Source organism: Anomaloglossus baeobatrachus, chromosome 5 (genome assembly GCF_048569485.1).
Source record: "Anomaloglossus baeobatrachus isolate aAnoBae1 chromosome 5, aAnoBae1.hap1, whole genome shotgun sequence".
NCBI lineage: Eukaryota > Metazoa > Chordata > Amphibia > Anura > Aromobatidae > Anomaloglossus > Anomaloglossus baeobatrachus.
The window spans coordinates 446,998,851-447,014,359 of record NC_134357.1 but is presented as its reverse complement, the minus strand read 5'-3'; positions in this window follow the sequence as shown (position 1 = coordinate 447,014,359).

Below are 15,509 nucleotides of genomic sequence, written 5' to 3'. Positions count from 1 at the left end.
CTTCTGTGCTCCGGTTGTTCATTGTTCCCGAGGATGCACACATCGCTCCGTGTGACACCCCGGGAACGACGAACACAGCTTACCTGCATAACGCCGGCAATGCGGAAGGAAGGAGGTGGGCGGGATGTTACGTCCCGCTCATCTCCGCCCCTCCGCTTCTATTGGCCGGCCGCTGTATGACGTCGCTGTGACGCCGAACGTCTCTCCCCCTTCAGGAAGAGGATGTTCGCCGCCCACAGCGAGGTCGTCCGGGAGGTAAGTGCGTGTGACAGGGGGTTAACGACTTTGTGCGGCACACAAACGACCGGGGCGGGTACGATCGCTCGTGCGATCGCACGATAGATCGTACCGTGTGACGCCGGCCTTATTGTTGCTGTTATTTGGTCTTCTTCTTACTAAACTCCCCCCTCTCCAATCCATCCTGCTTGCAGCGGCCAGGATCCTTATTCCTGTCCAACTGCTACACCGATGTCTCTGCCATGTGCCAGTCCTTGCACTGGTTGCCCATCCACTATAGAATACAATATAAACCTATCACTCTCACTCACAAAGTTTTCCACAGTCCTGCACCTCCCTACATCTCCCTCATCTCTGTCTACCGTTCCCTCTGTTCCGCAAATAACCTAAGACTAACATCCACAATAATCCGAACCTCCCATTACCGTCTCCAAGACTTCTCGCATGCTACGTTATATCTCTGGAATGCACTAACCAGACAATTTGATTAATTCCCCTTACCCACAGTTTTAAGCAGGCCCTAAAATGCATTTCTTTAGACTGACCTATCGCCTTACCTCACTTATCTAAATATTCCCGTTTTGTCCTTCCAAAATTTTCCTCCAGTTGTGGTCCCTTCTGTCATCTCTTTACACACCTTCCATGCACTTAATAGCACTATCTATCTGTACTTGTACCTATATTGGCTGGTGACCAGATCATGCAACATTATTTAAATACCCTAGTATATTAATGGCTAGACTATACAATACAAGCACTTTTTTCCATTCAGCCTTTGTGCCTCCCCTATTTCCATAGACTGTAAGCAGGACCCTCAATCCCCTTGGTATCTGCAGAATGTGTTAATCTGTAAAATCTTTATTCTCTGTACATGTCCCCTATGAATTATAAAGTCCTGTGGAATATGTTGGTGCTATAAAAATAAAATTATTAATATTCTAATAATTGCAGCATTGTAGGATGTTAGTGAATGCACTCACTAATTCAGCTTTGCTAGATCATTCAGATTCTCCATGGCTCCATACCTATACATAGGTCTGTTCTAAAGTGGGATCTCTACCAAGAGCCAGTATTACAGAAGGGTTAAGATGATCTGGTGCCCAGATCCACCATATTACTGATATCTGATTGTTTCTGTGTTGACAGTGACTTTGTTGTGACTATAGAGCCTGGCAGGAACTTCCAATTCCCGGCGACCTCTGACCTGAGCCTTTCGGAGCCAGCACAGTCCTGGCATTGTCTCCTCTTCCTGTGCCTTCTTCTGGGCACATTCTTTTAGCTCTTCGCTTGGTGAATTCTAATGCAATAAAGTGAAGAAGAAGGAGGAGATGAGAGCATTGTACCCCCCTCTACCCACATAATTCACAAACCTCCCATGCTAACCCTTTATTCTAAATGCCAAAAATATATAACGTCGTGTGTGCCAACCCTACCATTCCTTCGATGAACGGTCAATCCAACCATTTCTACTCTCTGGAATCTCCTCTGCCGGGCATTAATTAATTGTGCCATCCCTGAACCCCATACCTTAGCTTAAAGGACTTGTTTGCTGGCAGAAAAAAAGTGGATGCACATGTGATAAAATCAATGGGAGAGACAGGAACAACATCCCAGTACTTGGCTTGAAATATGTGTGGGTCTCGCTTGCTGTGTGTTCACAAAAGCAGAGTAAAGAGTGCTAGCGATGTCGTGCGCGATAGCACCTGCCCCCGTCGTTCGTGCGACATTTGGTGATCACTACCGTAGCGAACATTATCGCTACGGCAGCGTCAAACGAACATACCTTTTCAGCGATGTCGCTGTGACCACCAAACAATCCCTCCTTCAAGGGGGAGGTACGTTCGGCGTCATAGCGACGTCACTGAGGCATCACTAAGCGGCCGCCCAATAGCAGAGGACCGGCCGGAACATGCCGCCCACCTCCTTCCTTCCTCATTGCCGGTGGACGTAGGAAAGGAGATGTTCGTCGTTCCTGCGGTGTCACACATAGCGATGTGTGATGCCGCAGGAACGACGAACAACCAGCGGCATGCACCACCGATATTATGAAAAGGAGCGACGTGTCAACAATCAACGATTTTTGACGCTTTTGCGATCGTTGATCGTCGCTCCTTGGTGTCACGCGCTGCGATGACGCTAACGGCTCCGGATGTGTGTCACTAAAGACGTGACCCCGACGATATATCGTTAGTGATGTCGCAGCGTGTAAAGCACTCTTAAGATGCTGCCAGACAGATCTGGCATTGGCTTATCTACAGGGAAAATAAAAGGATAGGACATGGTTGTAATTCTCGGAGCTGGAGATGGTAAAGCGGAAGCAGGAGTGGACCCATTGAACCACAGGGGAACCCTGGGCTTACCCTTTAGTGGGAGGGGCTTGACTAAGCGCCTCCCACGAGGCATACGCCAAGGCAACTCCCAGGGCAGAGACCAGGACTGTGGCAGCTGACCCCCAGGTATGACACAGGTGCAGACAGGCAGAGTCTCTAGTGTAGACAACAACCACCAGGATGGCTGAGGCAAACTGCACAGCCAGGATGGACAGGCAGAGTCACTAGTAAAGCTAGGACCACAGGAGTAGCTGAGGCGGATAGCACAGCCAGGGTGGACGGACACAGTTACTAGTAAAGCTGGTGGAGCACCCCACGGGGCCGGGGTTTCTTTTACTCGTCACAGGGCCGGTGGTGGAGAGGGATGTCGCAGTGGCCTGACCGGTTTCGTGGGCTGAGGTGTCCACAAAAAGGGGGATGGATGATGGGGTGAGGATATTGGAAGTTGTAGTTGTCTCGTGACGCCACCTGTTGTGTGTGGCCAGGGATTAGCCGCTGCTGCGGGTGCTGTCCTGTGGGGTGGATGGTGTCGCAGCCGGGATGGTTCAGCTCCCCACAGGTGGGGCTTGGCCACAGGGAGGATGTTGGTGGTAGTAGTGGCCGTTGGGGCCGGAGTGCAGGGCGCCGGCAATGATGGGCTGACACAGTGGTTGCGGTTCAAGGTCTTTTACTCAAAGTCCAGTTGTCACCTTTGGAGTGCCGGTCTCTGCTGTGATGGGCCCCAGCCGATCCCGGATAATTCAGAGGTCACCGCCGGTGTTCCCACTGTGTGTCCTTGCTGGTCGGGGTCCCTCCAATCTTTTGGATGGAATGTGGAACGGGCTGCAGGTGTTTCCTGCACTCTCTGCAGACCCTGGAATCCCCTGTAGTTGTGTAGAGCCCGGGCTGAGCTACCTGCTCCAAGCCATGGGTCTTGCAGTGCTCCACAATGTGAGGAAGAAAACTGCCCTGACCGAGGTCCTGACTGTGCTCCTTACCCCAAGCTGTGCTCAGGGGTAACTGCTCAAGTGTGAAGATGCTCCTTCCTTTTTCCCAAGTGGTGTCTGCTACCCAGGTGGTTGTCCTAGTGACCGGGAAAGTCCCATGCCTTGTGTTGGCCATCCCCCTGTCTACCCTAGGCCAATCTCAGTGGGAAAGCACCTGTGTGTGGTTTGTGAATGTGGTGATCACCAGCAATTCATCTCTTACTTACCCGGGATGAGTACTGCACCTTAAGTCAGATGCAGTATCCTGTGGCGACTGAAGCCTCAGGGGCGCCACACTGGGACCACTGGGGTAGCTGAGGCAGATGGCATGGCTAGGAGTGACAGACACCAGGGTACAGTAGGGACTGGGAGACAGGCAAGGACACTGTACACTGTAACGGGAAGCACAGTGGACAAGGGGACCTGATACATAGCTGGCTAGGGAACAAACAACTAACTAACTAATAGCGTTGATCAGGCACCTCCCCTAGTGGGAGAGTGCTTAAGTACCCAGTGCCTCTCATTGATAGACGGAAAGGCACTTCCAGGAAATAGCGCTCTGGCCCTTTTGGAGAAGGGCAGTGGTGACCGCACACGCCCTAGGAGCACTCCCGGAAAACCCTGGGATGGAGTAGCATGGTACAGGCTGGCCACGGCGGTGAGAGAGTGAGTGTGGGCGTCCCTGCAGGGAGGGGAGCGAGGGATGAAGGGGTGCCTTCAGGGACACCTTGGGATTGCTCTTTCCTCTCGACGAAGTCAATGGTAGCAGTCATGCAGAGGACTGGATTGGATGCCAAGATGGTACCTGCATGACCATTAATCAGACACTTCTCCAATTCAGAACAGGCTCATGAGCATGGAGCCAAGGCAGACCTAAAAGAAACGGACAAGAAAATTTTGGAAGAACAAGGAAGGATATCTTTTCCGAATGCGTATCTCACACATGAAGTTCTACAGTCAGAAATGAAGCATAAGGGTTCGGACAGGAGCATTCAATCCACGCACAACACCGACAAGGGTTTCCGAAGGCGTCTGATGGAATCTGGTAACGTTCCACCACAGCTCATTGAATGAAACTTCCCACAGAACCGAAATCTAGATGAGCAGTCTCAGAGAACTGAACTCCTCCATATGATATGGACAAAGACAAGGCCAATGAAGAAGAGGAACTGCTTTCGCTGAGGGACCATCCCCCCAGTAAGCCAAGGTAAGAGGACTCTGGTTTCAAAGGACAAGCCTGGATGAAGTGCTCTGCTTCTCCATAGTAGAAGCACAACCCCAAGGCTCAGCGATGTCCTCGTCGTTTTTCACACAGAGACCGGGGCTGTGGCATCTGACCCCGACGGCAGGGACAGACACAGGTGCAGACAGGTAGAGTCTGTAATGTAGACAGTAACTACCAGGATGGCTGAGGCAAACAGCACAGTCAGGACGAACAGGCAGAGTCACTTCTAAAGCTGGGACCAATGGAGTGGCTGAGGCAGAAGACATGGCCAGGGTGGACGGACATAGTCACTAGTAAAGCTGGGACCAACAGAGTAGCTGAGGCGGATTGCCCGGGTGGATGGACACAGTCACTAATAAAGCTGGGACCACCGGGGTACCTGAGGCTTATTGCACTAACTAATAGCATTGCTCAGACACCTCCCCTAGTGGGAAAGTGCCTTATTACCCAATGCCTCTCAGTGATAGGCTGAGAAGCATTTCCAGGAAATGATACACTAGCCCTTAAAGAGAAGGGCAGCGGTGCTGGCACACGCCCTAGGAGCATTCCCAGAAAACCTGTACGGCGAGCACATGTCCCGGGAGGGAGAAGCAATGAACGCCCATCTGGAGGACCACGGGAAAGCCAGGTAGCCTGTTGGGGACCTGCCATGGTGGGGAGTGAGTGTGGGCATCCCTGTGAGAAGGGGAGTGAGGGATGCAGGTCAGCCAGCCCTACAATTGTATTTGAACATGCCCAATCCTTCTTTTAACCGAAATCATCTGTTGGAAAAAGTGGGGATGGTCCTATACACCATAGATGGTTGGCAGATTCAATCATTATTAATCAAACGTATATGGTCACTTTAAAGAAGCACCCCAATCAAAGTTTTCATTGTCTTAATATATTGCAGTCATTATATTTTATAGCACTGTGTACTTGCAATTGCTCGTTTTGCCCTTCTACCCAGTTAATTCCTATATTTTACATTAGGTCTATGACATCATGTGATTAAAAACTGACTAGATGAATCGTTCTAAACTCTATATAGAAACAAGAAGTCTATTTTCCTTGAATGAGTCATGTGCCAGTGCAAAAGTCAGTGGCATGGGGGAGGAGGAGAGCAGCTGATTCAGAAGTTGAATGATTCATGCACAACAAGAGACTTCCTGTTTCTACATAGACAGGAGAAAAAAAGAAGAATTTACTGGGTATAAATGCAAAATAAGGAATTGTATGTATACAGTGCTATATAATACGATTATTGCAATATATTAAAAGGATGAAAACTTTGATGGGAGTACTTTTTTAAGAGTCATAGTTTGTGATGAGACAACCTTTTTAATGTATGCACGTATACTAGTATGCACATGCAAACAAGGCCCCCTCTTCTAATTAGCAAGTATGAGGAGGTCATACAATAGTGAAAAAAAAGAAATTGTTCTAAGTGGACGTGTCTTCATTGGAAATGGAAAGTGACTCACTCATGTACGAGTACGAAACCAGTCATGGCTGTAATTAAAACATGTCTGTCCTCTAGATTAGTGATGGGGAGAGGGTTTAGGAGTGGATCCTTGCCCAGATGCATAGTTAGGTTTTCACCTGGGGCAAAAGCGAATTTTGGTGCTCTAGACTTGTATCTAAATACCCAGCTCACAAAGACACCTGCTCTGTGTATCTCTCCTGCCCATCAGACCTTCACCATACTTCCGGCTCTCAAGTCATTACAGTCAGTTTTGGGATATTTGCATTTGTGAGCGGGCAGAGTGGCAGCTGCCTATGGATGTAAAGTACAAGAAGCTCCTCTGCACTGCAGCTCTAGTACAGGACAGATGTCTCTAACAAGGAAATTTTCCATAATTGCTCTATTATCTATATTTAGTTCCACTTCAGTACAAATTCTTTAGCACTACTGTATTATCAGCCAGGAATAGTTGCTTTCTTCACATGCAGCTGCTTCACGGGATAATTAGTTGTAGAGGGAAATTATTTAGCCGTATATATCTGCGGCAACTTTGTGGACAGTTGGGTCATCCTAGGACACCCACAGGGCATTAGAGGAGCCATGGTGGTTTATAAGGACTAATAGAGGTAAAGCATTCCTTGCTGGTTCATGGTCTGTACAGAGTTTGCTCTGGTGATTTGGTGTGTAGGAGCTACATTGTTAGGACTGTGTCTCTTGAAAAGCTTACTGACTGTTTTCAATACCGACCAACAAACTTTCTCAAACTTAGACTTTGCAGTACATAATTCTTGACAGTCTAGTGTACACTTGACAAATGGGAGGTAAAGGATGCCCATAAGTAGAGTTGAGCAAAAAAGGTTCTCACTGCCCAGGTCCAGCGGCCATGTGTCACGATGTGACCGCAGGTGTCACCCAGGTACGAGAGGACTCCCGGCGACTGGCGCAACACAAAGGGAACACCAGGGTAGCAATACAACGGAAAGCCCTGGCACCATGGATAGGGGAGCAGGGTCACCTCCTAACACTCACCTGAGGCTGATCCTTGCACTCCCTAACGTCCATAGACATGTCCTTCCCCTCATGCTCCGTCACGTGCCTAGGCCCTCGGGGCCCTGAACTCAGGCCACTGAGACACTAGTCTCACCACTGCAATATGACAAACCGAGGAAGGTAGGACAAACAGGTGGGGAAAGACACAACAAAAAATGCTACACAGCTTTTCCAGCAGCAAATTACCAGCAGCAACAGAAGTGACATCTCAGCTTGTCAAGAGACAGGCTCCTTCAAAGTGGTTAGCATAGGTATGAGCTATAACCGCCATAGGGAGGAGTAAAGAGCAGGAATTTATAGCAGATGGGAGTGGCTGCAGCTGAAATTACAACTACTGGTTAGACCACTGCAGGATATAAATTAATCTTAACCCCTTCAGTACCGGATGGAATTAAATACACTCCACCTCAGTGTAAACAACTAGCGGGCACTAAAGGCCCCGTCACACTAAGCAATATCGCTAGCAACATCGCTGGTAACGAACAACTTTTGTGACGTTGCTAGCGATGTTGCTGTGTGTGACATCCAGCAACAACCTGGCCCCTGCTGTGAGGTCGTTGGTTGTTGCTGAATGTCCTGGGCCATTTTTTAGTTGTTGCTGTCCTGCTGTGAAGCACAGATCGCTGTGTGTGACAGCGAGACAGCAACAACTAATGTGCAGTGAGCAGGAGCCGGCTTCTGCTGAGGCTGGTAACTAATGTAAACATCGGGTAACCAAGAAGCCCTGTCCTTGGTTACCCGATATTTACCTTTGATACCAGCCTCCTCCGCTCTCACTGCCTGTGCTGCCGGCTCCTGCTCTGTGCACATGTAGCTGCAGGACACATCAGGTAATTAACCCGATGTGTGCTGTAACTAGGAGAGCAAGGAGCCAGCACTAAGCAGTGTGCGCTGCTCCCTGCTCTGTGCACATTTAGCTGCAGCACACATCAGGCAATTAACCCGATGTGTGCTGTAACTAGGAGAGCAAGGAGCCAGCGCTCAGTGTGCGCTGCTCCCTGCTCTGTGCACATTTAGCTGCAGCACACATCGGGTTAATTAACCTGATGTGTGCTGTAACTAGGAGACTGGGGGCTGGTCACTGGTTGCTGGTGAGCTCACCAGCAACTCGTGTAGCCACGCTCCAGCGATCCCTGCCAGGTCAGGTTGCTGGTGGGATCGCTGGAGCGTCGCAGTGTGACAGCTCACCAGCAACCTCCTAGCAACTTACCAGCGATCCCTATCGTTGTTGGGATCGCTGGTAAGTTGCTTAGTGTGACTGGACCTTAAAGCAGATCTGTGAACAACAATACACTGTCACCTTCTGATCCCTGATCCCCTCTAGATCACATCAGGCCGTGATACCCTCTTGACACCATGTTGACAGTTCATGCCTATCAGACCAAAGTCCTGCCCTTCTGATTAGTAAGCATCACAACGTCATGTATGCATTGCTCCGCAACATAATGATGTAGCAAGACCTATAAGGAGGATGTTGCAGTAGTAGGAAGTTTGCATGGCTCTGATTTGGTGGCTATAGACTTCCAAAGTTGCTGCTGGACCAGGGTCAGGCAATCTTTTTGCTCACCTAAACCCATGAGTGAATGGCATGAAATTGATGAAATCCCTTGCCACCTGATATGTCAAAATCTGTTGGGTGCGGTAAAGTCTTTACATCATAAAGGTGCTCATACACATTACCTAATATTTGGCCAAACACGACAATTTAAGCTGGACCTGCTGACTAATGTGTATAGTTCTTCCCGATAGATGATGCGGCAGAGAAAAATCTGGATTGTTGCATTTCTTTGGATGTCTCATTAGGTAAGTCACCGCCAGAGATGTCTGGTAGCAGTTTACTTCAATCTCCTTATCTAAAACAAATGCACACTGCATTGAGGGGCATTTGGAGGAGAAAGCGATGGTCTACTGTATGTCTAATTAGAGTCTAGCTTCCATTTTTTTTTTAACGCAGGCTGGTAAATTAAAGATAAGACCTTACCAGACGCCAGGAAGAATAGTTTTACCTCTAAAGTGATTTCTATACTGTAGACATTCCGCTTTGGGGAATATTTATGAAACCTGTTTAAGATTGCAGTGTCTTAATCTTACAGTCTTAACTTTAGACTCATTTATGATTCTGGCATACACGTTTATACATTTTGTCGATAAGTAAGATTTGGACAAACATTTTTTTTATTAAGATTTAAGCCAAAATTAATAAGTGAAATGTGCCTAAAATGTGTCAAAAAAGGGTAAGAATACTATTATATAGTAATATAAACGTATGATACTAACTATAGTATTTTCCTGCAGTGCTGTATGCTGCCTCTATAAAAGCGAGAATAATGAAAGGTGTGGACAGAAACTGCTAAATTTCGAATATGTGTGTGTATATATATATATATATATATATATATATATATATATATATATATATATATACAGTGCCTAAAAGTAGTATTCAACCCCCTGCAGATTTAGCAGGTTTACACATTCGGAATTAACTTGGCATTGTGACATTTGGACTGTAGATCAGCCTGGAAGTGTGAAATGCACTGCAGCAAAAAAGAATGTTATTTCTTTTTTTTTTTTTTAAATTGTGAAAAGTTTATTCAGAGGGTCATTTATTATTCAACCCCTCAAACCACAAGAATTCTGTTTGGTTCCCCTAAAGTATTAAGAAGTATTTCAGGCACAAAGAACAATGAGCTTCACATGTTTGGATTAATTATCTCTTTTTCCAGCCTTTTCTGACTAATTAAGACCCTCCCCAAACTTGTGAACAGCACTCATACTTGGTCAACATGGGAAAGACAAAGGAGCATTCCAAGGCCATCAGAGACAAGATCGTGGAGGGTCACAAGGATGGCAAGGGGTACAAAACCCTTTGCAAGGAGTTGGGCCTACCTGTCTCCACTGTTGGGAGCATCATCCGGAAGTGGAAGGCTTATGGAACTACTGTTAGCCTTCCACGGCCTGGACATCCTTTGAAAGTTTCCACCCGTGCCGAGGCCAGGCTTGTCCGAAGAGTCAAGGCTAACCCAAGGACAACAAGGAAGGAGCTCCGGGAAGATCTCATGGCAGTGGGGACATTGGTTTCAGTCAATACCATAAGTAACGTACTCCACCGCAATGAAAACTTTTTAAAATTAAACTGAGCAACATAACTTGTTGGTTTGTAAGATTTATGCATCTGTTAATAAATCCTACTCTTGTTTGAAGTTTGCAGGCTCTAACTTATTTGCATCTTATCAAACCTGCTAAATCTGCAGGGGGTTGAATACTACTTGTAGGCACTGTATATATATATTAGAAAACTAGAGATTAGAGGGGTTGTCCACTCTCTGGACAACCTCAATTGCTCCAAGTAAAGTAAGAAAAGCTTATACTCAACTCCTGACCTGCACTGTTCAGGCAATGATAGGGCTGACTGCATCCTCCAATGCCTATGTGACACCCCTGGACTATCAGGTCGTCACAGGGTACTGCACGCTCTTTCTCTCTAGTGCAGTATTCAAATCCCTCATGGTTCTGGGTTCCCCATCTTACAATGCTGCCTCCAACAGCAAATAAAATCCTAGAGACACCCTGCACCACACCCACCAGACACACCAGTGGGAGGCTTAAGCGGAATAGGGCGCCCACCTAGGGGTCAGGGAGGGAAGGTGAGGAGTGTAGAGTAGTAGTGTAGAGTAGTAGTAGAGAGGAGTAGAGTGAAGGGAGAGTGAAGTGGAGGAGGTTGGGAGTAGTGGCTCCAAGGAGAAGCTACCTAGGTTGTGGACGGTGGTCTGGACTTAGGGGAGTCAGACCCCCGGTCGCAGGGGATTGAGGCAAGGTGCCTGGACCTGTTAAAGAGAACGGTCAGCAGCTCGGTCCTATCTCCGGTCCGGGAACGAAGGCATGGCATGGTTAGGTACACGGACCCTAGGTCGGGGAGAAGCTTCAGGCAACCCGGCAATTAACCTGCGACGAACTGAGCGTTCATGGACTGTTCCCACCAGCTCCAGAATCGGGGCACTAGCGCAACGAGGGGGGATAGGGCCTTTCATATAAGCAGCCCACTAAAATCCCAAGCGTGAGCCCTGAGAGCAGGCTCCCACACTTAGCCATAGTGGGGAGCGGAGCCTGGCAAGTTCCAGACTACCGGGCCACTACGGTGAATTTAAACTTTGTGCCAGGATGCAGGTCACGGACCATCAAGCAAAGCGTTCATGGACTGTTCCCACCAGCTCCAGAATCGGGGCACTAGCGCAACGAGGGGGGATAGGGCCTTTCATATAAGCAGCCCACTAAAATCCCAAGCGTGAGCCCTGAGAGCAGGCTCCCACACTTAGCCATAGTGGGGAGCGGAGCCTGGCAAGTTCCAGACTACCGGGCCACTACAGTGAATTTAACTTTGTGCCAGGATGCAGGTCACGGACCATCAAGCAGCACTGCAGGGGACGGGACCCGGACGAGCTCCCCTTGAACGGCAGCGGCACCCAGAGACTTGGTTTACCCAGTTGTCAGCGTCTGCTTATTGGCTGAGTACATGAGTGACTTTTCCCCCTTCACGGCACCTACTATCACAATTCAGAGTCCCGGGGCATACCCCTACGCGTGGAAAGTAACGACACCTTGCTGCCCAATTTCATCACCCCGGGTACTCCCAACGGCAGCGGCGGTACTCCCAGTTATCTCATACCACGGGTGGCGTCACGAACTATAACTCCCCTGTAATGTAAATATCCCCCTTTTACTTTAGAGTTTGGCCCCTAAGCCCCTGGGTCCGGAGACCATCGAGCCACAAACTGACACCATCCCGGATCTGAGCGGTTCGATACGCTGCTGGGGCGGCACACTTACGTGACATTACTAAGGCATGTTAGTGTTGCAACCAATCAATGGCCACTGACCCGTTGCAGCCTTTACTATTTTGTTAGAGTGGACGTTCGCTGTGATGGAATATTTATGAGCAATTGATCAGTGACCACGAATTGGTTTGAGTGCCCCGCTAACGTATCATAATAATGTCACCAGAGATATTCAAATAGGGGTTGTCTGAGTGGTGGGCAACCCTTTTAAGGTCAATGCCTGGATTCAAATCAGCAACTTGTGGATCAATGGTTAGCACTGTTGCTTTATAGTTCTAGGGTCCTGGGTTCGAATTCCACCAAGGACAACATCTGCAAGAAGTTTGTATGTTCTCCATGGGTTTCCTCCCACACTCTGAAGACATACAGATAGGGAATTTAGATTCTGAGCTCAAATGTGGACAGTGATGCTGAAAATCTGTAAAGTGCTATGGAACAGAAGGGAACCTGTCACTAGATTTGGTGACTATAAGCTGCGGGCATCACCACCAAGCTCTTATCTACAGCATTCTAGAATACTGTATATAAGAGCCCAGGCCGCTGTGTTGAACATAAAAATCCCTTTTATAATACTTACCATAGCGGCGGTTCGGTCTGATAGGTGTCGCTGCTCTCCGATCCGGCGCCTCCTCTCTGCAGCGATTGACATCCCCCTTCTTCTGATGCCTGTGCTCATAACTCGTCCTACGTCATGCACACTGGCTGGCACTGAGGTCCTGCGCAGGCGCATTTTGATCTGCCCTACTCAGGGCACATCAATGTACTATAGTGTGGATGCGCGGGTGGTCCTTTCCTCGCGCCTGCGCATTACTGCGGAGCAGTGTTGAAGTTGTCGAAAAATATTATTGTTTCTGGAGCACATATTTTATGAATAAGTATAAACAGAAATGCATTTGTTTTTTGGTGCATTTTTGCCCCCCTAAAATAGGCGCTCTTTTGTTCATAAATATGCCCCATTGTATGTCGGAATCCCTGATTGATACACACTCTGCCCGTTACATGGCAGAGATGGGCACATACTTTCTCTCCCGCAGTGGTGAAGCTTGGCTGTCACTACCCTTTTCCCACACGCTCTACTAATGATTTTTCACAGCTACGCAAAATTTGGATTTCCTTAGAAATAATCCATTTTGTAATCCATGTCAATAGAACTGCAGTTATTTATAGGCACTTCAAAGAGACGGAGGAAAAAAGCATCTCCACGTGGGAGAGCGAGATAATTCCTGGGTTCCTATAGAGGACGGTGGGTCTGGGGTATCAGGGTGGGGAAGTATTGACTATAGTAGGCAGGACAGCACTGGAGTCTGCACACAATTTCTGCACAAAAGCTCTCACATTGGAGAAGACTGATTTGCATTATCATCTACTTGATTTGAGCACATTTCCAGCTTCTTGGAAGAGGCTTAAGCAGCCCTGGGGGCAATTGAGTCTTTAATACAAAACTTCCTTCCGGAGCGAACACTCAAAGGCCGGCATTGTGTATCGTGTCTTCACAGCCCTGTCGCTGCTTTGTGCGAGACGAGTGAGGGCATGCAGATAAGCACAGAACGCTGAATTTGCTCCTTAGTAGGACGTCTATTTAAGTGAAAGGCTTTGCACAGGAGTACCCTTATCTTTTCTTTAAATAGTCAATGTAGCTGCTGAATATTAATATATGAGAAAGAAAAATTATCTGCCATGGGCAAATAATGAACATCTATGTAAGAAAAACATTTTCCACAACCAAAACGTATTACCTGATCGCCTCATCCTCTGCTTCACTTCATGTACAGTTCATGATAACATTCTGGCTTCCTGCAGCTGCCAGTAAGGGATGCTCACGGCACAAAGACTATGCAATTTAGATTAATGAGATTTTTTGGGACCTTAAAGGGAATCTGTCAGATGATTCCGTAGTACAATACTACTGTTATCTTTAAATAGGACAGAATCAAAAAGTTTTATAGTTGTAGGAACCCGCGCTCCGACGCATGTTTCACTTCTGTTTCCTCAGGAGGCGTGTGGACCTGAGGAAACGGGAGTGAAATGCACGTCGTGGCGCAGGATCCTACATTTAGTCACCCCATTTAAAAGGTTGGTACTATAGGTAGCTTAAGTTCAGTAGTATTTACATGCAGCCGCTAGTGCTATGTGATATCATTACAGTGTCTGGTTACAGGATATGAAGATTAAACATGTCTATCTGGTATTTGGTATATATATATATATATATATATATATATATATATATATATATATATATCTTCAGTGAACATTTTATTATGATAATATATATACTATGTTTAACTAGCATGTTATGATATGTATGCCACTTATGTGTGCAACTACATTGTGGAGCTTGCTGCTATCTTGCAGTGTGTTTTGGTTTACAGTAATAACAAACAAAAATTAATAAATGATTTTGTATGTTATATTGGTAGCTAAATTGTGGTATATCACAGCTTATTAACAGTAATTAATACGTTAAGTATACAAACAAAAGTTACTAATTGCATTATACTCCAAGCAAAATTGATACACACTGCAATATGTCAATATAATTATTGATACCTTACCTGGTGTTGATGACAAATACTATCAATTATATTATATTTCAAGCAAAATTGATATACACTGCAATATACCATTATAATAATTATTATAATTGTATTGGGTATTGATATTTGTGGGACCCTTTATGGAGCCTCTGCTATTTTATGTCGAGATATTTTTAAATATGATTCAATACATAATGTTTTAGATTTGGAGAATGTCTGCATCTTGTCTGATGTAATTCAGATTTGTTTATTCTATGCATTGCTGAACAAAAAGCATGTTCAAGTTTGCTCAACAACATTTATAGAAGCCTGTGAAATACTGGGCGAATAGAGTCTGGTCAAATGAGACCAAAACTGAACTCTTTGGATGCCATAATGCACACCATGTTTGGAGGCCAAAAGGCACTAATCATCACCCCCCAAAACACAATACCAACAGTGACGTTTGGAGGTGGGAACATCAAGGTGTGGGGCAGTTTTTCAGCATATGGCATCGGCAAACTTCACATAATTGAAAGATGAATGCACAAATATACCAAGACATTCTTGATAGAAATCTGCTGTTATCTACCAGGATGATGAAGATAAAACAAGGATGGACATTTCAACAAGACAATGATCCAAAACACACAGCCAAGGAGTCGAGTAAGGCCGGAGTCACACTTGCGAGTGCCTTGCGTGTAACTCGCGCGAGTTTCTTATTGAATCACCCGGCACGGCTGCACACTCTCCAGACAGGAGTGTCTCAGCTGCATAGAGATACATGCAGCCGACCCGCTCCTGCAGGAGAGTGTGCAGCCGTGCCGGGTGATTCAATGAGAGACTCGCGCGAGTTACATGCGAGGCACTCACAAGTGTGACTCTGGCCTAATACAATGAATCTGCT